This window comes from Meriones unguiculatus, chromosome 18 (genome assembly GCF_030254825.1).
Source record: "Meriones unguiculatus strain TT.TT164.6M chromosome 18, Bangor_MerUng_6.1, whole genome shotgun sequence".
Classification (NCBI taxonomy): Eukaryota; Metazoa; Chordata; class Mammalia; order Rodentia; family Muridae; genus Meriones; species Meriones unguiculatus.
Genome location: NC_083365.1, coordinates 61008290 through 61031413, shown reverse-complemented (window position 1 = coordinate 61031413; position 23124 = coordinate 61008290).

Below are 23124 nucleotides of genomic sequence, written 5' to 3'. Positions count from 1 at the left end.
TAAAAATGGGGTACAGAGATAAAAAGAATTCTCAACAAAGAAATCTTGAATTGCAGAGAGAAACATTTAAAGAAATGATCAACATCATTAGTCATTAGAGTAACACAAATGAAAATGACTCTGAGATTCCATCTTACACCTGTCAGAATGACAAAAAAAAAAAAAAAAAAAAAAAAAAAAAAAAAAAAAAAAAAAAAAACTCAATTGACAGCACATACTGGCAAGGAAGTAGAGAAAGAGGAGCACTCCTCCATTACTGGTGGGAGTGTAAATTTTTGCAACCACTTTGGAAATCAATCTGGAGGTTTCTCAGAAAAATGGGAATAGCTCTACCCCAAAACCCAGCTGTGGTATTTTAATTTCCTAACACTGAACATTTGAGTTGAGTTTTAATTAATTTCAGAATGGTTTGAAATCTGTTTAAAATTATAGAGCCATTTATTCCTCATTTATACTATAGCTGGTATTATTCTGTTTCTTATATGATGAGTATTCTTGATTTTAAACACTGCTAATTAAACAAGAAAAAAATGGTGTTATTATTTTTCCTTTTTTTTTTTTACATAAAACAGCTGAAGTTTATACAAAGGAATTAAGTACATCTACAATGATTAAAGAAGTTTATCTGAAATAAAAGTCCTTGCTCCCATCTCTCTCTCAATTTCTCTCTGGTGTGTGTGTGTGTGTGTATGTGTGTGTGTGTGCCTCTTGGTTTTCAGACTTGTGTCAGCACCTGAGTGCCCATTTTAACTCTCAAAGCAGACCTGGCCTCCGGGTTCTACCAGTGTCCTTCGGCCCCTACCTGTTATAAGGTTTGACTGGCACATACCCTTTCCTCTGCCTTAAAGTTTCCAACCCAGAGGCTGGGCTTCCCCTTCTCCTGAAGCTCTTCCCTATATAATTCAGATCTTTTCTCCTCTCCTTCCTCTCTCTGCATGTGCAAGCTCTTTCTTTCTTGTTCTCCCCTTCTCTGTCTCCCTGCCTGCAATTTCCCTGGCCCCACTCCTTGGGACAGATGAACCTGCCCAGCTGCTTCCAATAAACCGGCCTTTGTATTTGAATTTGGCTTGAAACAGCTCACTTTGTCAATGGGAGAGTATGCATGTATGTACAGTGTACATGATGGCTAGCCGTCAACCTCGGGTGTTTCATCTGTCTCTTCTGTCCACTGCTTTTGAGACTAGGTCCCCATATAGCCTAATACTTACTTGTTCAACCTTCTGCTCCTCTTCCTCCTTCTGTGGATATTGTTGTTCATTTGTTTTTTTCTTTAATAGATATAAAATGTTCCTTTGTATATCCTTTCACTTTTATTCTTTTTTTTTAACTTTTTACAATTTATTCACTTTTTATTCAGATTGTAGCCTCCTCTTTCATCCCTTCCAGTTACTACCCTTCGTCCCACTTCTCCCCAAACTCTCCCTTAATCCTCTGGAGCAGGGAGTCCTCCTCTCTTCGTCATCTAACCCTAGCCCAACAGGTCTCAACAGGACTGCCTGGATCCTCTTCCTCTGTGTGGCAAGTGTTCAAAGAGCAGGCAACTGAATTCATGTCAGAAATAATTCCTGCTCTCCTTACTCAGAGACTCACATGGAGACTGAGCTGTCTATGGACTCCATTTGAGCAGGGGGTGTGGTCCTCACCATGATTGGTTCTTGGTTGGTACATCAAGCTCTGCAGGACCACTTTGCCCCAGATACTTTGATTTATTGGTCTCATTGTGGAGTTCCTGTCCCCATTTGGGTCCTTCTGTCACCCCTTCTTCCATATGACTCCCTGCTCTCTGCCCAAAGTTTGCCTGTGAGTCTCTGCATCTGATTTGATACCCTATTGGGTGGAGCCTTTCAGAGGACATTTATAGTAGACTCCTGTCCTGTTCCCTCTCTTCCACCACTTTTGGTGTCTATCCTGTTCGCTATTCTGAATAAGAATTAAGCATTTTCCCTTGGATCCACCCTGTTGTTTAGCTTCTTTAGGTCTGTAGATTCTAGTATGGTTATCCTATATCATATGGCTATTATCCACTTATAAATGTGTGTGTGTCTGTCTGTCTGTCTGTCTATCTGTCTGTCTATCTCACTCAGGATGATCTTTTTCAGTTCATCCATTGGCCTGATAATTTCATGATTCCTCTTTTTTTTCTTTTCTTTCTTTCTTTCTTTTTTTTTTTAAATACCTGATGAGTATTTCATTGTGTAAATGTGCCACAATTTTTATATCCATTCTTTGGTTCCGGGACATCTAGGTTGTTTCCAGATTCTGTCTATTATTAATAAAGCTGCTATGAACATAGCTAAGCAAATTTCCTTGTTGAATGGTGGAACATCTTTTGCTATACGCCCAAGAGTCTTGAGGTAGCACCATTCCAAATTTTTTGAGAAGCACAAGATTGATTTACAAAATGGTTGTACAAGTTTGCACTCCCACTAGCAATGCAAGGGGGTTCCTCTTTCCCCACATCCTCTCCAGCACATGGATACTTGATTTTTGACAAAGAAGCCAAAACCATACAATGGACCAAAAAATAGCATCTTCTAAAAAAGGATGCTAGTCTAACTGGATGTCTATATGCAGAAAAATGCAAATAGATCCATATTTATCACCCTGCACAAAACTAAAGTCCAAGTGGATCAAAGACCTCAACATAAAACCAGATACATTGAATCTGCTAGAAGAGAAATTGGAAAGAACATTGGAATCATCGGCACAGGAGACTACCTTGTGGACATAACAACAGCTCAGTCTCTAAGATCAACAATTAATAAATGGGACCTCTTGAAACTGAAAAGCTTTTGTAAAGCAAAGGACACTGTCAACAGAACAAAATGACAGCCTACAGACTGGGAAAGGATCTTCACAAACCCTCTATCTGACAGAGGGCTAATATTCAGAATATATAAAGAACTCAAGAAATTAAACACCAAAAAAAAAAACCACAAATAATCCAATTAAAAATAGGATACAGAACTAAAAAGAGATTTCTTAACAGAAGAATATGAATGTTGGAGATGCACTTAAGGAAATGCTCAAAGTCCTTAGTTATCAGGGAAATACAAATCAAAAGGACTCTGAAATTCCATCTCACACTTGTCAGAATGCAAAAAAACAAAAACGCAACTTGCTTCTTTGCCTCCTCAGCACCTCTTTAGCACCTTGTGCTCACTGTTAGGCACAACTTTTTAGTGTTAGGGATTAACCTTAGGTTTTCTTGCTTGTGTGTCCAGCATTTTAGCCACTGGGCCATCTTCCTAGTTCTAATAAAAAGTCAATGCCTTTGAGCTTAATACATACTTTTAAAGACAAAACTAAAAAGTAGGGTTTTTTCTTTCTTTTTTTTTTTGGCACCAAGAAAGTTTCATATTATTAAAACATAATACTAATACTTGTGCAATAGGCCAAGGGTTACAAATAAGTGACATTTTTATGTACTAATTTTGATTTAATTACTAGCAAATATATTTAATGTACTTCTTTTCCCATAAACGGATTTGTAACAATGCCTAAAACCATCTTTATGTTTTCTTTTTTTATTGTATAATGTGTTTAGCACATATATATGTATATAGTATATAAGTGTATAAACCCCTCTTATGGTTAAGAGGGAAGTTTTTATTGTAGATATGAGTGAGAGAACAGCCGATGGCATTTGGAAGAGTCTGGAGCAGAGAGATAGGGAAGTAGACTGAACATAGCTAGCAGACTATGTGAGATTGGGAAGAATATCAGGTGATAGAGAATGGAGAAAACATAGCGAGAGAAGATGAGGTAGAGCAGAAAGAGAACATAGGAAAACAGCAGGGTTCTAAAGAGAAATGAGTAGCTGAAGGGAAACATGAGCTGAAAGGAATTTAGGGTAAGGAGAAGCAGCTTCACAAGTTCCTGTGAAATGCTCATTTTTAACTAAACCCTGCTTGAGCCCTTTTATGGATATTTGAACAGCTTCTTGGTGCTTGGGGAATTAACATTTCCTTCGGATGCAACAGTATATGTGTATGTATGTGCTGGTGCACATACACATGCATGCATACGTGTTAAGGCCAGAAGTCGGAGCTACATGTCATCCTCTAACTCATTCTACTTCCTGTAATTACATTACAAATATATTATTCATTTAATTGTCTGTCTGTGTGTACTTTGTGTGTGTGTGTGAGTGTGTGTGTGAGTAAGAACGCTCATCCCACTAAGAGAGAACACACTGAGGATCAAACTAACGTTGTCAGGTTCTAATATTGAATGGCAAGCAGTGTTAGTCACTGAGGCATTTCCTTAGCCTTCTCCTTTTTATTTTATTTTATTTATGTTATTTATTCATTAGCTGTAAGACAGGTCTCTCACTGAACTCAGAGCTCACTGGTTGGCTGCACTGAGTTTTCAGCAAACCTCAGGAAGCCTCTTGTGTTTGCTTCCCTTGCACTAAGGTTACAGATGCCAGGACCCTCCTGAGTCAGACACAGGTGATGGAGATCCAAACTTACATTCTCATTCTTAAACGATAGTCACTTTATTGAATGGGTCACCTTCCTATTTCACTAACGCATCTTCTCATATCAGGCTCGCAAGTTTTTGCTATACTAACAAAAATTTACATAGCATTAAGTAGCAGAGGCCATTGCTCTCACCAAGAAATAAAACATGCAAAACCAGGCTGTCTGTAAACAATGGCATTAACCTCAGGAGGTGAAATGGTATCATATCAACATTACACAGAGCATTCCTTTTAAATGAAGCTAAGGATTATAAAAAAGAGATGGTGATGTGAAAATATTTGATAAATTCCCCCAACACCATCAAGACTCTTCTAAAGTTGAACCAAAAGGTATATGAGTCCTACACAGTGGACTTGGTGATTTACTGAACTTCTCAAAGATGTGGTTCCCACAAATCTTGGCCTTGTCTGAATCCGGAATCATCATATTGTAAATTACCTGTCAAAAGTACTGCTTAAATTGCTTTTCTTCCATTGATAACAAGAAGAGTAGATAGAAGTGACAGATTGTAAAAATAGAAAGGTTAATTAAATGACTTCCTGTTATGCAAATAGAAGATGACCAGGATTTGTAGTTAGGAAATGACAGAAGTGATAAGGAAAAAATGAATAATAAATACTCTTGGGAGAAGATAGAATAAGGCCTATTAATGTAGGGCTTTATGTAAGTAATAAAAGATAGCAGCATTATAAAGTTGCTTCCAAGTCATTTTATCGTAATGGGGGTGAATCAGAAAGTATATTTGACAATGAGGCAAAAATTAGTTTTGAAATACAAATATAAAAGTTCTAAAATCAGGAAACTAGGAGATATATCAGTGGGTTAAAAAAATGCCTCAGCAGGCAGCAAGCCTTGAATCTCCTATAATGGAAATGTCAATATGCATGGATTCCTCGGTCTTCCTGCCTATCTTAATCAAATTTGTTCATTTATTAGCCTCTGCCTTCTACTTGTGCCAAAAGCATGTGTGCAGGTAAGCACAAATGCACACACACACACACACACACACACACACTAAAAATACAAGTAGACTGTCATATATTAAAACACAACATGCCTAATATTTCATGTGTTAAATATCAGAGCCAATGTGAGACTTCCCAAAGTCAATGGGAGGCTCACAGGCTGTGTGACAAGCACTGTTCTTGGGTGGCTGCTGTATCTCCCATAGAGTTGCCCCAGCCATAAAGCCTTTTGTATTATGCCAAGGTGTCTTCATGCTAAATCATAGGCAAGGCATGGCACTTACACACAGTTCAGAGCTCTCACATCTGTGTGTTAGAATTTTAGAATGGACAGAAATGTCCAGTGTCAGAAATAAACTTGTAGGAGAGGATGAAACAAAGGCTATGTGAAGGAAAATATGTGTGTGAAAATAATCAGTGTAAGGTCAGTCAGAAAGTTTGGGTTAATACCGTGTATTTCTTCTGTCTCTTCTGTGGTGTTGCTTTCATAGAATTAAATCATCCTTAAACAAAACAAAACAAAAACAAATCACAACAAAACAAAACAAAAGTAAAGCAGGCTAACAGAGACAACTAACCCAGCCATGTTTGGGCTTTCATAGACTGAGACATCAACTAAGGAGCATGCATGGTCTGGACACAGGACCCCTCCACACATGTAACCAATGGGCATCTTGGACTTCATATGGGGCACCTGGCAAGTGGAGGGGCTGCTGTTCCTAACATGGACTCTATTGCCTGCTTTTGGATCCCTTCTCCCTGGCAGGGCTCCCTTGCCTGGCCCTCAGAGGATGAAGATAAGTGCAGTCCTGATGTGACTTGATGTTCTGGGGAAGATCAATATGGGGGGAGGGGAAGATCTTCTTTCCTGGGGAGAAAGGGAGAGGGGAAGCAGGAGGGATGTGTAACGGAAAGGAAGTGGAGGGGAGCAGAAGGCAACCTCAGGATGTAAAGTAAATAAGCTAATAGAAAATCTTAAAAAATGAACTTCCCTATATACTGAAAATCTAGATAATATAGACATGGGAATAGCTTTTCTAGTGTTGATTTACTAATCCTGCGACATGTTTTTGTTGTTGTTGTTAATAAACAAATATGTTTATATAAGTGGAAAAACTCTATTTAACAATATAATTTTTAAATATATATTTTTGAGATTATAGTTCATTATTTTTCATTCCAACACACAAATCCTTCTATGCTGGCCTCTCTTTTTATCTCAAATTTGTGTCTCCTTTTTCTACATATTTAAGTACAACTTGGTCAGTTTGAACAATGTTATTTTTATGTGTATTTTCAGGACTGAGTATTTGGTATTGAATAAATAGTTGGTGTGTTCTTTACTGGTGAAGCCCATTTCTCCTGCTCTCAGCACTCCTTAGTCGCCTGTAAATCTTGCTCTATAGTTTAGGGCTGGTGCCATTTCTCCTGTATACATTAGCATGCCTCCTGCTGTCATCCTTGTTCTGGTTGCATTTAAAGAGTCTTGTTGGTGAGACTTTATGGATGTAGCTTCTGACATTGCTAGGAGACACAATCTCACAGAAAACTTCCTGCTCCTCTGGCTCTTATAACCTTTCTGCTCCTTCTTCCACTATGATCCTTTACCCTTAGGTGCAGGACTGTGCTGTAGATGTATCAGGATTGGGTTCTACAAACTCTGTATTTTCATCAGTTTTTGTTTACCTGCAATGCTCTCTGTCTGTTGAAAAAATAAATTTCCTTGATGAGGGATGTGAACTACACCTATCTTTGGGTATAAGGACAAATAGTTAGGATTTAGTTATAGATGGTGCTGGTTTAGTAAAGTGGTGGTTCTCTTCCAAGACCCTTCCTTTCATTTGCCCTGTGTAATTTACAAGATTTCCAGCACTACACATGCTTTCCCTCTTGTCAAGTAGCTCGTAAGTCCAATTTGAGAGCAACTCCTTACCAACAAGTTCTGTGTGCCACTATTGAACCAATTGGTTGTTTTGATATGCTTGCCATTGTTGTAGTACATATGTGTTATAGCTGGCTTGAACTACTGGTTGATTCTCTCCTTTAAAGGCTTGCTTGGTGCCTCCTGGTGTGAAAGCTGAGTAGGATAATTCTTAAGTATGTAATTATTGCATTGGAAATATCAGTTTTGATTTTTCCTTTTCACATTTACATCAGAATTCCAGAGACAACATGAGTGCCCAAAAATTACAGGCATGCCGGACTGTATTATGCTTTGCTTGGTTATTACACTGCACCTTGGTGACAAGCTTACAGATTAGATCACTGTAGCAAACTTCTATCAAGAATTACTACCATTTTCTAGCACTTCATGTAACTTCACATTTTTAACAATAGATTTTTAATTAAAGAATGGTTTTAACAGTTTTTAAAATAATGACTCTATATCTGTAAAAAGCTACGGTGTGGAATAAATAGTGTATTTACATGTGCTGGAAGACAAAATATATGTCTCAGGGCTGGAAAGATGTCTCAGTGCTTAAAACTACTAGCAGAACAAGCCTGACAGTATGAGTTTACACTCACATAAAAAGTCATGTACACTAGCACAGTAAGCCCAGAACTCATATAATAATGCAGGATGTAGAAAAGGAGAAATTGGACAGAAGCTCACAGGCCAGCTAGATTGGCAAGTGCAGAGCAAAACGAACAGCTAGAAGAATCCTGCTTCAAAACACGGTAGAGAGAGCTAATTGCCAAAAACTTTCTGCTGACTATCAGTCACATGTACACTCACAGTCACGGACACACAATAAATAAATTTAAAAATAAAAAAAATAATTAAACACATGACCTGTTTTTTAGTTGCCAGGAACTAAACTCACGATATATCTCTTAGGTATAACTGTAATATTTAAGTTAAATATCTTACAGCTGTTAAAATGCCTGACTCACTTAGCAAAATTTTGATAAACTCATATTGTACTAAACCCTAGCTTTTGGTAGGATCAATGATTTAGTGCATATATGTTGACTTGAATTTCTATTCCAAATGAACATATGCCAAGGAATATTTCTTGTGTTATTTAATAAAGAAATATTCCCCATCTAGAATTTTCTTAGTTGCCATATAACAACACATGACAGTTGTTGGCTGTTGATAAATCTACTATACATATATAATTTTTCTATACATATATAGTTAAGTCATAAATTGTTTGATGAATTTCTTCTAGTTCAGTCATTTCACTCATGTAGCTCTTAAATTCCCTGTTGAGAGTCACAAATAAAGAACTTCACCACTCTTTCATTGTACACAATGCAAAAAGGCCACAAGCAAGGGGTTAGAAATTGAGACCCTGTCTTTACACTTAACTGTCAACCTTGAATAAGTCAATTTGTAGTTACATGAATAGACATCAATAACACCTTTTCCACGTATATTAATTCACCATGATTTATACTGTGACCTTTATATTTTGAAAGCTTAACATTTATACAAGGCAAATCATGTGTTTTATCAGTAATTCTTAGACATTCTATTTCCATTCCTTTCATGAAAATCCTTTGCAATCAGGTATCTTGATCTTCTCATTTTACAACTTAAGATAAACATTTGCTCAAATAAAAAATATATACAACAAAACTGAGCTTATGAAATGCCTGTGTTTAGGAGCACTTGTTGCTTTTGCAGAGGAGCTTGGTTCTGTTTCCAGTACCCACAAATATCTGTAAAACAGTTTCAGGGGGCTGATACTGTTCTGGCCACCACAGGCACCAAGAAAACATATTATTCATGTACATATGTATAATTGAGTACTCATGCAGATAAATTTTAAATAAATATACCTTGAAAAGTTTTAGTGATTGGTAAAAGGCCCAAGTCTCTAGATTTCAAACATACGATTTCTTTCTCCAATGAAATAGCAAGTCATCTTTTGGAGTAAATTACAGTGTTCCAAATATGCACAGGGCCACAGTAAAGTAATTACTGAAGCCTTGAATTCAAGTGTGAATTCATTTTATTTTTATTTTTATTTAAATGATATTTAAATGCCTCGTCTGCATAAATTTGTCTTTGGGATATTACCACATGCATAATAATAACATTTACTCAGCTTAAGGAATAACATGCTAGAAGATGTAAGTCTCTAGGTGTCTTCAGCTTGTTTTCTTATGCATTGAATATGCAACCATAATGTTGAATTTTTTCTAATTAATTTACTTCCTTTATAAATACATTTTGTTACATGTTCCTGAAAGATATTACCTAGCTTTGTTTCATTAATTTTTAATGAGTAGAATTAAATTATCTATTCATTTATCTTATTTAATATTATGTTATCTACTCAAAATTATCCTTCATAAATGTATTCATGTTAACATGTTTCTAAAATCATTCCTTTTTATTGCTGCATGATATTCAATCATAAAACATAATTAGTTCAGCTGTTTTTTATAGATACAAATTTCTTGTTATAAACATGCTATATAATTCTTTCTTTTTTTCTTTTCTTTATTAATTACACTTTACTCACTTTGTATCCCCCCCGTGGTTCCCTCCCTCCTCCTGCCCCAATCCCTCCCTTCCTCCACCCTCTGCATGCATGTCCCTTCCCAAGTCCACTGATAGGGGAGGACTTCTTTTCCTTCCTTCTGATCCTAGTCAATTAGGTCTCATCAGGAGTGGCTGCCTTGTCCTCTTCTGTGGCCTGGTAATGCTGCTTCCCTCTCAGGGGGAGGTAATTAAAGAGGAGGCCAATCAGTTCATGTCAGAGACAGTCCCTATTCCTATCACAATAGAACCCACTTGGATACTGAACTGCCATGGGCTATATCTGTGCAGGGGTCTTAGGTTATCTCCATGCATAGTCCTTGGTTGGAATAGCAGTCTCAGGAAATACCCCTGTGCTCAGATATTTTGGTTCTGTTGCTCTCCTTGTGGAGTTCCTGTCCTCTCCAGATCTTACTGTTTCCCACTTCTTTCCTAAGATTCCCTGCACTCTGCCCGAAGGTTGCCCATAAGTCTCAGTATCTACATTGATAGTCTGCAGGGCAGAGATTTTCAGAGGTCCTCTGTATCAGGCTCCTGACTTGTTCCCTCGTTTCTCCTTCTTCTGATGTCCATCCTATAGGCCTTTCTGAATAGGAATTGAGCATTTTAGCAAGAGTCCTCCCTCTTAATTAGTTTCTTTAGGTGTACAGATTTTAGTAGGTTTATCCTATATTATATGTCTATATGAGTGATTATATACCGTGTGCATATTTCTGCTTCTGGGATAGCTCACTCAGGATGATCTTTTCCAGATCTTATCATTTACCTGCAAATTTCATGATTTCCTTGTTTTTTATTGCTGAGTAATATTCCATTCTGTAAATATACCACAATCTGTGCATCCATTCCTCCACTGAGGGGCATATGGCCTGTTTCCAGGTTCTGGCTATTACAAATAAGGCTGCTACAAACATGGTTGAGCAAATGTCCTTATTGTGTACTTAAGAATCTTTTGGATATATGCCTTGGAGTGGTATAGCTGGATCTTGAGGAAGTGCTATTCCCAGTTGTCTGAGAAAGCGCCAGATTGATTTCCAGAGTGGTTGTACAAGTTTACATTCATTGGCACAGGAGACAACTTCCTGAACAGAACACCAACAGCACAGGCTCTAAGAGCAACAATCAATAAATGGGACCTCATGAAACTGAAAAGCTTCTGTAAAGCAAAGGATTCTGTCCTTAGAACAAAACAACAGTCTACAGACTGGGACAAGATCTTCACCAACCCTATATCTGACAGAGGGCTAATATCCAGTATATATAAAGAACTAAAAAAAGTTAAGCAGCAAAAAATCAAGTAATCCAATTTAAAAATGGGGTACAGAGCTAAACACAGAATTCTCTTTAGAGGAATATCGAATGGCAGAGAAACACTTAAAGAGATGCTCAACCTCATTAGCCATCAGGGAAATGCAAATCAAAAGAACCCTAAGATTTCTCCTTACACCCCTAAGAATGGCTAAGATCAAAAACTCAAGGGAACACATGCTGGAGAGGTTGTAGAGAAAGGGGAACCCTCCTCCACTGCTGTTGGGAATATAATTATTTCTTTATGTTTCTTTCATGTTTGTAAGCATTTTTCTAGAATATATGCTTCAGAATAAAGTCTCTGTGGCACTGATCAATTGTGGAAAATATCCTAGGCTTTGTAGTTTATGTAGTATTAAGACAATGGTTTTATATCTTTCTGTAGGTTTATAGGCCAGGGCAGAATTACTCTTCCCCTAGCCTGCCTCCAAGCTCAAAGACTTGAAAATCCTTGCTAAATGACTTAGCATTAATAGCTAAAATATGTTTCAATGTTGAAGGCCAAGTGATACTTAATGCAGTACACCAGTTTTTTTTTTTCTTTTATTCGTTCATTGTGGGTGTTTCAAAAACCCTATAAAAGGTCCCATCTCCTCTGCCCAATCCTCAACTGTCTCTGTTCCTGTTAATAGGTGGCCATAATTCTGCTCTTTTCCCAATAAATCTCTTTTGTGAGGATAATTGTGTGGTATTCCTTGGATCCTGTCTGCCTAAAGGCCCTTGAGCTGGAAAAAAAAAAATCATTATGTTTCTTCTTGTCTTCTTTAGATTTTGAATGCCAGGGGCTGGGGCAGAGGTTTGAGGGGAATGAGAATCTTCTTCGTCTTCTTCTTCTTCTTTTTTTTTTTTTTTTTCCAGAGTAAAGGATGAAGTTCCAAGCATTACTTTTTTTTTTTACTTTTTATTGATTCTTTGTGAGTTTCACATCATGCGCCCCAAGCCCACTCATCTCCCATCTCTTTGTATCTGCCCTCCAGCCCTGCAACCTCCCCCACCCAAAGAAAATAAAAAATAAAACATCGTGAAAGCTGTAGCGTGTCACAGTGTGTCATACTGTAGACCACACAGTACACCCATGTGCCCACTCATCTTTACTTAGAAATGCTCATTGCAATGAAGCTCCTTCTACAAGTTGCTTTGGTTGTGGTGTTTTATCACAGCCACAGAAAGGTAAGCAATACACTCCTGTGGGCTGGCTTTCCCCAGGGTCAGATGATTGTTCAAGGTTCCTGAATAAACTGCATTAAAAAAAAAAGTCCATAAAACCTCTTAGACATAGACAGGAGGTGACGCAATGGATGAGTCTCCCTTAGAGCTCTGGGAGAGGTGCTTCTGAAGAGCCAAGAATGGGAGTGTATTGCTTACCTTTCTGTGGCTGTGATAAAACACCAAGCATTTCTATTTCAAAGGTCAAGCCCATATTTTGCCACTTTTCCTGGCAAAATATTGAACAAACATTTCTTTACCCCAGAAAGGAAACTGATTTTGGACCAAAAAAAAAAAAAAAAAAAAAAAAAAAAAAAAAAAAATTCCACCCAATAGTACCTTAGTGAAATACTAAGTTTATTAGGGTTATTTACAGAAATATGAGTAGAGGCTTACATATAGGAGCATGAGTGATTCTAAAACAGCTGTATCAGCAAAAGCCCATCCCTCATCAGTGACAGTCCACAAAAGGTGAACCCCTAGGGTTCCCTGCAAGACATACCAGCTGCTTAGTAAGTTGGATAGTTAGTTACTTCTGCCCAATTATTGCTTTAGAAATCTTTGGGGAAGCGTCTTGTGAATCTTGTAAATTTCAGGAGCTTCCTGGTCCATGTAAACTTTATTTCCTAGGCCCTGTAGGTTTCACTTATCTCTAGATTCTTAAGCTTACCCTCTATGAGAGGATATTCTAATATGCAGGAAGATGCTGCATAACATGTGGTTGGTAGAGAAGTCCTTCATAACTCCCATTTCCATAAAAATCTGTCAGATATTCTGGACTAGATGGTCAAAGAGGTGGATGCTCCAAAGTTGCAGAGAAATCTTGGGTGACTTTCCAGGTGGCCAGCAGTCTCTGTTATCTCAATAGTTTTAGAACCTACTTACCCTGCACTTCTTATTTATTCAGATAATCTTTATCATTCTCAGGTCTCTGGGTGGAGGATGAAGTCTATATAGTTACAGGAATAAAATTAGGATTGTTTGAGATTCAATAAGTTGTTTAGGTATAAAAAGATTTTTTTGATTGGTAATGCAAGTCATGATAGAAATTATGTTAGGTACAGATCTTTGAGCACACAAAGATAATAGAGGGCATTTTTCAAGGTTGCTAAGTACATATACTCTGGACATTTTAAGTGTAATTCTTACCTGATAGTATATAGTTTATTGATGTTAGAGAAAAGACTTTTATTTTTACAAAATGTGAGAAATGTTGCAGGAAATTTGATCCCATTGTGAATCCTGAGATTATAAACTGTAAAAACCTCTTTCTTCTTTTATGTGGCTCACCCATAACAAACACCTTTAATCCAAACCTTTCCGTTTATTGTAAATAAACTGTTATTGTGTGGCTCAGCCCTAGCACATTCCTTTAATCCAAGAGCTTTCTGCACACAGTATTAAATAATGTTAATCCTAGGTCAAGAAGCAGAGCAAGAAACCAGTTGACAGACAGTAAACAGAAGGAAAGGGCATTGAACTGAAGGATATTTAAGACAGTGTGGAGGAGAGAGGACTGTTTTTTGTTTTTGTTTGTTTGTTTGTTTGTTTTTCTTCTGTGATGTAATCAGAGTAGGAAAGGCTTTTTCCTTCTGGCATTTGAGCTAAGTAGGAAAATCAGCTAAATTCTTTCTCTGCTTCTCTGAGCTAGAAAGTTTTCACCCCAGCATTTGGTTCCTGAGTTTTTATTGGTAAAATTGAATGGTTGACATTCTGTTTTTTGAAACACGACAGGGAGCTCATGGGAAACACACCCTTCCTTGAGATTTTGTTTTTTCTGGTCCTCCTGGGTTTCTTCCATGGATAGGTGTCTATCTGTTCTCTTTATCCCTATTATTCACCAAGTTCTGCAGAGTATAGAGGAAGAAGAAACAACCCCTGGAGCAAGGAGCAGCTCTTCATAAAGGACCAGTTCCTATCTCAAAGTTTAGCTAAATTTCCACTGCTTCCCTTTCGTGTGCTTGTGCGCACACACACACACACACTCACACACATACATATCAATGCATATGCATAAACGTAGATACATAGTTACACAAATAGACATACACATAAACACACAAAGATTTTCTAATGCACTAAAACCAGCACTAAAAAATAAAATAAAATACCAAAATTTGTTTGAGTTACTTAATGTTGTTTAACAAATTAATTTGAAATACAAAGCTCATAACAACAGCAATTACTTGCTATGTTTTATTTCTCTGATTTAAGAGCTAGAAGCTGTAAGTTTTGCATTGGTGGTTCAGGAAGATGTAAGAGTCAATCACATGAGTTCTAACTGTGAATGGAGGAAACTGTTTCTTCATGAGGCTGTGAATAGGTTTCTGTCTTTCACCACATGAATCTATGCACAGGTATGCCTGACCACGTTCACACTTTGAGGGCTGGCTTTTCCCAGAGTCAGTATCTAAGAATCCATCATGAAAGTTGCAATCTTTGTTATGACCATCATTGAAAATCAGACCAACCCACCATAATATCCACCGATTCAACATATAGAACAGACAAAAAGGATTACTTGAAACCAACACAGAACATTTTTAAAGTCCTAGTTGAAATTCCCATACATATTCCTCCACACAAAACCATCTCAGAAAGTATGTTACTTAAGCATGTTGTAATTTATAACACACCTGTGCTGTGTGATCTGTCCTGGAGACACGTGAAAAAAAAAATGTGTTCATCCCTTATGGGATCCTAATTATAGACACAATCACCCCACTAGGTACGTTTAAACTTTGCTTAGGTAATCTACCTGTGAGTTGTCTTATTGCTCCCATTATATAGATGAGTAAGCGATTTCAGCCAATGCTGTGTGGTTGAAAGAAAAACACTGCCCACAACTATTCTACTATATCCAGATGTTTCTCTAATGTGTTCTTTCATGCACTTCTTTTCTGGGTAATTTTTCGAAGTGGTTCACAGATTTTGTTGTTGTTGTTGTTGTTCATCAGATAACCCAAATGGCACTTTGTTCACATGCCCTTACTAAAGATTGAACTACTCCACAGGATTTTCCATAGGACTGAAACAAGAAGTGCCCCAAATTTGTTTTAAGAGTTTTAGACAGAACTCTTTCTAATGTGTATTTCACACCTTCCTGCCTCTTGAATGAATATATGATACCCCAGATAATCTGATCTTGAAAAGGCAAAGACCATATCTCTTTGGTTCTGGAACTCTCATGCATGGTTAGCTTTGAGTAGCTAACCTAGATAGGCCTGCACATCCAGTACACAGAGCCTCTATATTACATTTTTTAACTATATATTAAATAGAAATGAGAAACAATTGTTTACCCTTTTTTTTTGAGTGAGTGCCACTTCTTTTAAAATGCACTTAGCAAAAAGCTTTCTGTGTTACTCAAATATTCAGTGCATAGTGTTTTAGAATGTGTAACACAAAGGCAGCTCTTGGCTAGTACTGAATCTTAAATAAGTAAGTGTAAGTACTAATGGTGTGGGCTCATGCTGGCAAGTGAACTGATTATACAAGTTTTAGCTTCTTGAATTCCATCTGTACTTTTCTTTTGTGACCTGTAGGATTCTTATACATGACTGAGGCTTAAGCACCCACTTAATAATTCGGCTTATTGTAGACTAGAAGATCCCACTCCAAGGGATCCACAGCAATGCCCTTAAGACTTGTATAGAAGCTTTTCTCTGCTTTTATGGGAATATAGAGAAAAGAAAAGGAAAATTCAATTTATTGATTGCTTTCTATGTGCTTGAATGCTCAAAAGTATTCTGTGAGTTAATAAACATTTTTTTTATTTTTTATTTTTTTTATCAGTTACATTTTATTAACTCTGTATCCCAGCCGTGTCCCAATCCCTCATTCCCTCCCAGTCCCTCCCTCCCTCCCTCATCTCCACCGTGCCCCTTTCCAAGTCCACTGATAGGGGGGACCTCCTCCCCATTCATCTGATCCTGTTTTATCAGGTATCTTCAGGACTGGCTGCAAAGCCCTCCTCTGTGGCCTAACAGGACTGCTCCCCTGCATAAGAATCAATAAAATTTTCCAAAGACTCACAGTGTGGGTGGGATCAAATCTGTATTTGACTTCAAAATCTGTCACCCTATATATCTTCTGTAATCCCTGCAACAAATGTGATGAATTAAGAGACAGGGTGATGGCTCTGTCAGTAAAGTGCTTGCTTCACAAACACAGGACCCAGGTTCAAACCCTGGCACCCATAGACAATGTTAGACATGCTAGTGCATTTTTGCAGTCATTACCCTGATGATGTAAATTCAGTTGGATCTCTGGGGCTCACAGGCTGGCTAGCCTAGGCAGACTTTCCAGCTCCAGGCCCTTTAAGGAGACCTTCTCTCACAATAAGTAAACGACTGAAGTGAACTGTCAGGTGAGCATCTGGAGGCTAACTCACCTGAGGATGATTTTTGGCCATGGCAAGCACATGTTGGCATATGGATACATGTAAAAATGTCCAACTCACATATAAAAATAGAAGAGATATTGAGGAATCTAGATGCTAAGTTGCTTTAATTCCAAGGTTCATTAGTGTACTAGTACTTACAAAAAAACTGAATATATTTGTTAGCTTGACCTGTTTTTAAGAAGTGATTTTTATGGAGAAAAGGAGTCAGTAACCTGCAATTTTTGTTTTTATTTCTTTTGCTTAAAACTGCAGTGAATCATTCCATTATACTGTTATTTTACACGTAAATTGTATTGCTATATATATAGTAAATTTTTGCTTAAAAACAACAAAAAAGTTATCACCTAGAAAGTGTGTCAGTAAGCTGTCATTTTTCAGAGAAGAGAAGTAAATACAGTAAATGTACCTGTTGACAGGGTTACAATAACTTTTTAATGTAAACTTAAAAATTACATCAGAAAATACAAAGTCTCAACCATAAGAATGGCATTGATCTGTGATGATTTGACCTTTGATAAAGAATATTCAATGGATGAAAATTTATGTTTTCTATAATTATGAAGAAAGGAAATAAAGCAAGTCTTGCTAAGAGACAATATAATAGTAGGATGCTTTACTGGAATCAATTTATCATGGGCTTAGAAATTGAAAGCAATGTGAGAAGATGGTGTAAAAATCAATGTAATGTTATAATTAATCAAGCTATCATTGTATGATGTATTAGAGTTTTTCTTCCAATTTTCCTCTTTGTGGACAGCATTGAAAAAGAAATAGAAAAGCTTTGAATTTCCCTGCTTGTTGGCAGTGTATAGTGAAACTGTAGAAAGTTAGGTAGTGTCTCCCTGTTTAAGGCTAGAGTGACAGTGTTCAATGAGGCTGTGTGCCATAGGGACTAGTTTTAGGAGGAACAGAGCATGCAGAATATTTGCATGTTCCTCTCCAACACACGATACTTGGGATGTGACCAGCAGGGCATCCTACGTGCTGCACAGCTAATTCAGCCCTTAGAATTGGCTTTAGAAGGAACACAAGCAGGATCATTTAGACAATGCTAGCCAAACCCTGCAAAGGTGGCTGATTTCGCTGATAACAAGCCTCATAGAAATGGAATAGCTTGCCAAGCAATCTGGAACAAACAAGAAAGGTATCAGCTGAGCAACTGAGAACTTCTAATCACATACCAGCTTTAAAGGCTTCAATTTTGACTGTGAGAATTCTGAGAAATGACTTTTTGGAAAGCAAACACTTGGCAGGCATTTAAGTAGAAGTAAGCGCCAAGGTATTGGACATGCATATTTGAACATGTGTAAAATTCGTATCTTAGGATCGGAAAACAGATTTTCCAGTTCTGGAGGGATGAGATTTAACTACCTGTCCAGCAAGAGACCAGATGGTGCTTGCTGTTAGGGGCAGAATAGGAACAACTGACTTTTTTAAACCAATGGAAAGAGTGAGAAAACTAAGAAAGGCAAGAACAGTGGCAAATTTGTTCACACTATGAACACATGTGTAATAAACTCTGAGCATGAGATTTAGGGAAAATGTACAGTGAGTAAAATATTTCCCTTGCAAACATGAAGACCTGAGTTCAAACTCTGAAACCTGTGTGTAACACCTGGGTTTGCAGTATATATCTGTGAGAAAGACCAGCAAAGGGGAAGCAGAAAAATATGGACCTCAGGGGCTCATTGGTCAGCCAGCTAAGCCTATTTAGTGAGATCAGATCATGAGAGACCCTGTCTTGAAAAAAATAATATTCTCTCTAACCTTATTTTTAATTAAATTTTTATTTGTTTAATATTAGTTACAGTTTATTAACTTTGTATCCCAGCTGTATCTCGCTCCCTCATTCCTTCCCAATTCCACCCTCCATCATCTTCTCCCTACCCCTTTCCAAGTCCACTGATAGGGGAGGACCTCCTCCCCTTTCATCTGACCCTGTTTTATCAGGTATCTTTAGGACTGGCTGCAAAGTCCTCCTCTGTGGCCTAGCAGGGCTGCTAATCCCTCGGGTAGTGGGGGGGAGGTCAAAGAGCTAGCCATTGTCTTAACCATAACCCTACTTATAACCACATCCTTCATTCACTAAACACTACACACATACTGGATAATGCATATGCATACATCCAAACCAAATAAACAAGATAGTGAGTGTGAGACAGCATAGAAAACAAAACACAACACAACAAAACACTATTTTCTGAGATAGAAAAAGTCTTTGACTTAAAAGGGTCAATACAGTCTGATACATCACATGAGCATTTAAAGTCTTTTATTGTATTTTACGTGTCTGGGAAGGAGGGAGGAATGTTAATATTTTAATTTAGAGCCATTTTCGAGCTACTGATAGTATAGGTAGAAAATTATAGTTTCACAGCTCTAGAGTTTTTAGATTTAATTTGGAGAATCATTCCTTTTGTGCAGAAAATTTGCATGAAGGCAGGTTGAACTGAATAGAATTAATGTGCTTTAAATATTGTTTTTTACTGAGCTTCCTGCTGTGAATAGCTAAACTGAACATCCGTGGTGCATAGTTTAAAAAATGTTCCTTATAACTGAGGTTGAATTATTTTCTCTGAACTTTAGCAATGGTAGTTTATACACAAACATGTATTGTTTTTTTTTTTTTGGGGGGGGGTGGTGGAGAGATGACAGTGTAACCCTGTCAGTTCTGAGTCTATTGGGAAATGAAAGATGAATAATTTAGAAACTAAAAGCTAAAAGTCTTGTGAACACAATTGTAAGTACCATGAAAGCATTGTAAAATAATAAATGGACCATGAACTGTATGCATCAGCTGAGAAATTTTGTCACTGAATCCACAATTCCTGAAATTAGACGCAGAAGAGATTAACAAGAGGTCAAAGACATAAGATGTTAATAAGCCATAGAAGAACACCACCTGGTGTAATGGGACTCTGCATCAATCATGGCAATAGTGGCACTAACGAGGGTGTGTTCCCTGGATGCCACACAATCATTAATCTCAACTCACAGTTTGCTGTTTACTTTTTTTAAGTATATGTTTGTGAATGTATATCAATATGTGTCAGTGTTCCTGTGTGAGTGAGTGTGTGTGTGTGTGTGTGTGTGTGTGTGTGTGTGTGCGTGTGTACAGGTATGTGGAGACCAGAGGTGAAACTCAGGAGTCATTCCTCAAGGACAATTCATGTTGGTTTTTAGAGAAAGGTTTTAGATTGCAAGCTTCGTGCCATCAGTTGTCAATCTCACATACTTTCTGTTTCTCTGTGACTTTGTCTTGGCAGGTCACAATGTCTCAGGAGTTGCTCCACTTTTCATATTATCCAGAGTGGAGGCAGCTGCTTATCTTGCCCACTAAGAATGTCTTTTTTCTGAAAAACCGCTTTACTATTCCCCTCCAATTTTTATTTCAATTATTTTAATCTTTCATCCTTTTCCCTCATCAATTAAATATTTATTCATTTTTGTCATTATTTTCAAAGATCTCACCACTGGTTTTATTGGTGTCCTCTCATTTTTCTATGTACAGTTTTATTATTTATCATTTTTCCATCTACCGTGTTTAAATTTAATTTTTTTCCTTTTACTTGTTACTTACTATGTAATTGTTAATATAGACCTCGTAATATCATTTAAAACTAGGACTGTCATTCTTAGATTTCTTTCCACTTCATTCCTTACATCTTGGATTCCACATATTTTTATTCATTTTTCTTAGATATTTTCTATCTTACCTTCAAATATCTTCTTTGTCAATTTCAATTAAGAACATGTTCTTTAGTTTCTACATATTTTGAATTTATCAGTTACCCTTCTGGTTCTGACTTCTAGTATCATGTAATTGTTATTAGAAATATACTACAAATATAATTTCAGGCAGTGTAAATGTGGAGCTGATATATTGGTTTGGAAAAGAGCTAAAATAAATTTACCCTTCATGCTGTCAGTCCTGATGAGAACTGATAGGCTAGAGTCAGATAAAAGGGGAGGAGAACCTTTCCTATCAGTGGACTGAGGGAAGGGCACAGGAGGAGAAGAAGAAGGGAGAGCAGGATTGGGAAGGAACAAAGGAGGGGGATACAGTTTGGATAAAAAGAAAATAAATTGCTGTAAATAAAAAAATAAAGAAAAAAATTAAAAGAATGAACATGATTAGGGAGAAAAGGCCTCAAGAGGACAGTAGCCATGATGACACATTAACGTGGGAGAGAATTCAAAAGGAACATTACATAATATAAACTACATAAATATAACCTTAAAGAGAGAAAAGTGCTTTCCCCTTTGAATCCTGAAGATGAAGTTCATTAAAATGATACCTTAAAGTAAAAGTAAGAAGGCTAGCTGCCATGCATTATGACAGTGGGATGGTCCAGAAGAAAAGAAACCTCCTGACAAATTCTCCCAACAAAGGAAAATATTTAATTTTTTATGCTTTCTAGAAGTGGCAGGAAAGTTTACAAAATTTGCTGTAGTTCATCACAGTATAATTGACAAAGAGCACATAGGAGCCAGGTACTGGGAAGGACCATAAATCAGGAGCTAAATACCAGAGAGGAGATGGCATCTTACCTCCCTGTCCCAGAGGTGTGTGACCTGGTTTCTCCAGGCAGTATCTAGCTTAGAATGGTCAATATTTTAATTGGAAGTGCTTAAATGGGAAGGCCCATGACCTAACAATTATCTTTTAGAATGTGTTCAGGTTTCTTTTGTTCTTGGTTGTGTTGTAGTATGAATTTTTACTTGGGATGTAACATGGTACTCCTGTGGCCTTTTTGGAGTAGCCATGGCCCCTGACTGAGCAAGCTGGTACAGAAATAGTCATGTCTATTGTAGTGGTAGTGCAGTTTTTAATAGATTCTAGTGTGAACGAAGGAAGGATCTAAGGTTCCTTATCTGGAATTCCATTTATGACAACTTTCTGTCCCTATCTCCAGATACAGGTGATCTTGGGAGACATCAGAGTATAAGTAACAGGTTAATTAGAAAGGGGACCCTGTGAGGCAGATCCAACCAGGTTGTACTTTATGATGGTGTGAAACCCTGTGGTCCTGCAGCTTTTGGGGTCACCTACCCTCCTCTAAGTTACTCCATGGACCGTAAGTCCAATAAACTTACTGGTTCACTAAGCTGTTCTTTGGTGGAACCTTTAATTTGGCCTGTGGTCTGTACTTCCTATTGGATGAACAAGAGTTTTGTTTGCACCTTTCCAGAAATTAATACACCAGGTTGTTTCATCCAGTCTTAGTTGTTTTGATAAAATATCCTGGAAAAAATCTCTTATGTGAAAAAAAAAAAAGATTTATTTCCCTTATAGTCCCAGAGGTAAACAGTCATTATGCAGGGAAAACATGGAAAAAGGTAGGTAACAGACACACAAATACAGTAGTACACTCAACAGGCTGACTCATCACAGTGCCTTGGGGTCCACTCTCTTGACTCAGCTTCTTCAGCAAGGCTCCCAGCTCTTCAAGGTTCTACAGTTTTCCCAAACAGTATTTTCACCTGGGGCCCAAATTCTCAAACATATGAGCCCACAGAGAACATTTTGCATTTAAATAACGTCATTTCAATTATCAAAAAATACAAAGTAACATTAAGTTTTGCAGCAAGTTTCATGGTGTTGAGGATTTCATCTTGTCTCCCTTTAACATTTTCTTTTGCTCTCATTTTCAAGAGGTGTCTCCTCTCTCAACTTTCCAAATCTGTTATTTTTGTTTATCCTGCCATATTTCTATCTTCTTTATCTACCTCTAAAACCTGTTTTACTTGTATTTATTTATATTACATCACAGATTAGATTATTTTTCATGGCCTGCGTATTTTCCCATATAATTAAAAAGACTAAGAGTGTAATTTTAAAGGTCTTCCTTTGAGATAGTATTTTTTATTCCAAATTGGTGGATATAATCATATATATGAATATATAATCAACCCTAAATAATAATAATATAATTAATGTTACTACCTGCTTAGTATTGTCCTATTCTGCTGGGCTTTTCAGAATTATTGTCGGAACCATTTACAGCTTTCTGTAAAGTATATAGTGCCACTGCTCTCTAAGCTTTTATAGCTCTCTTTACAGGTATAAATTGAAAACCTGAAGGTCCGTATTTTATAGCTAAGGGAAGGGTTCTACACACATCACAGGTGTACTTAATCCATTTGATGACACTATGGTCCCTACCCTCAACACTTCATGGAACCCTAGAGATGCATTTCTTATTGTCCAGTCATGTGATTTTTGAGGAAAAATCTTTAGTTATGCCTATACAAATT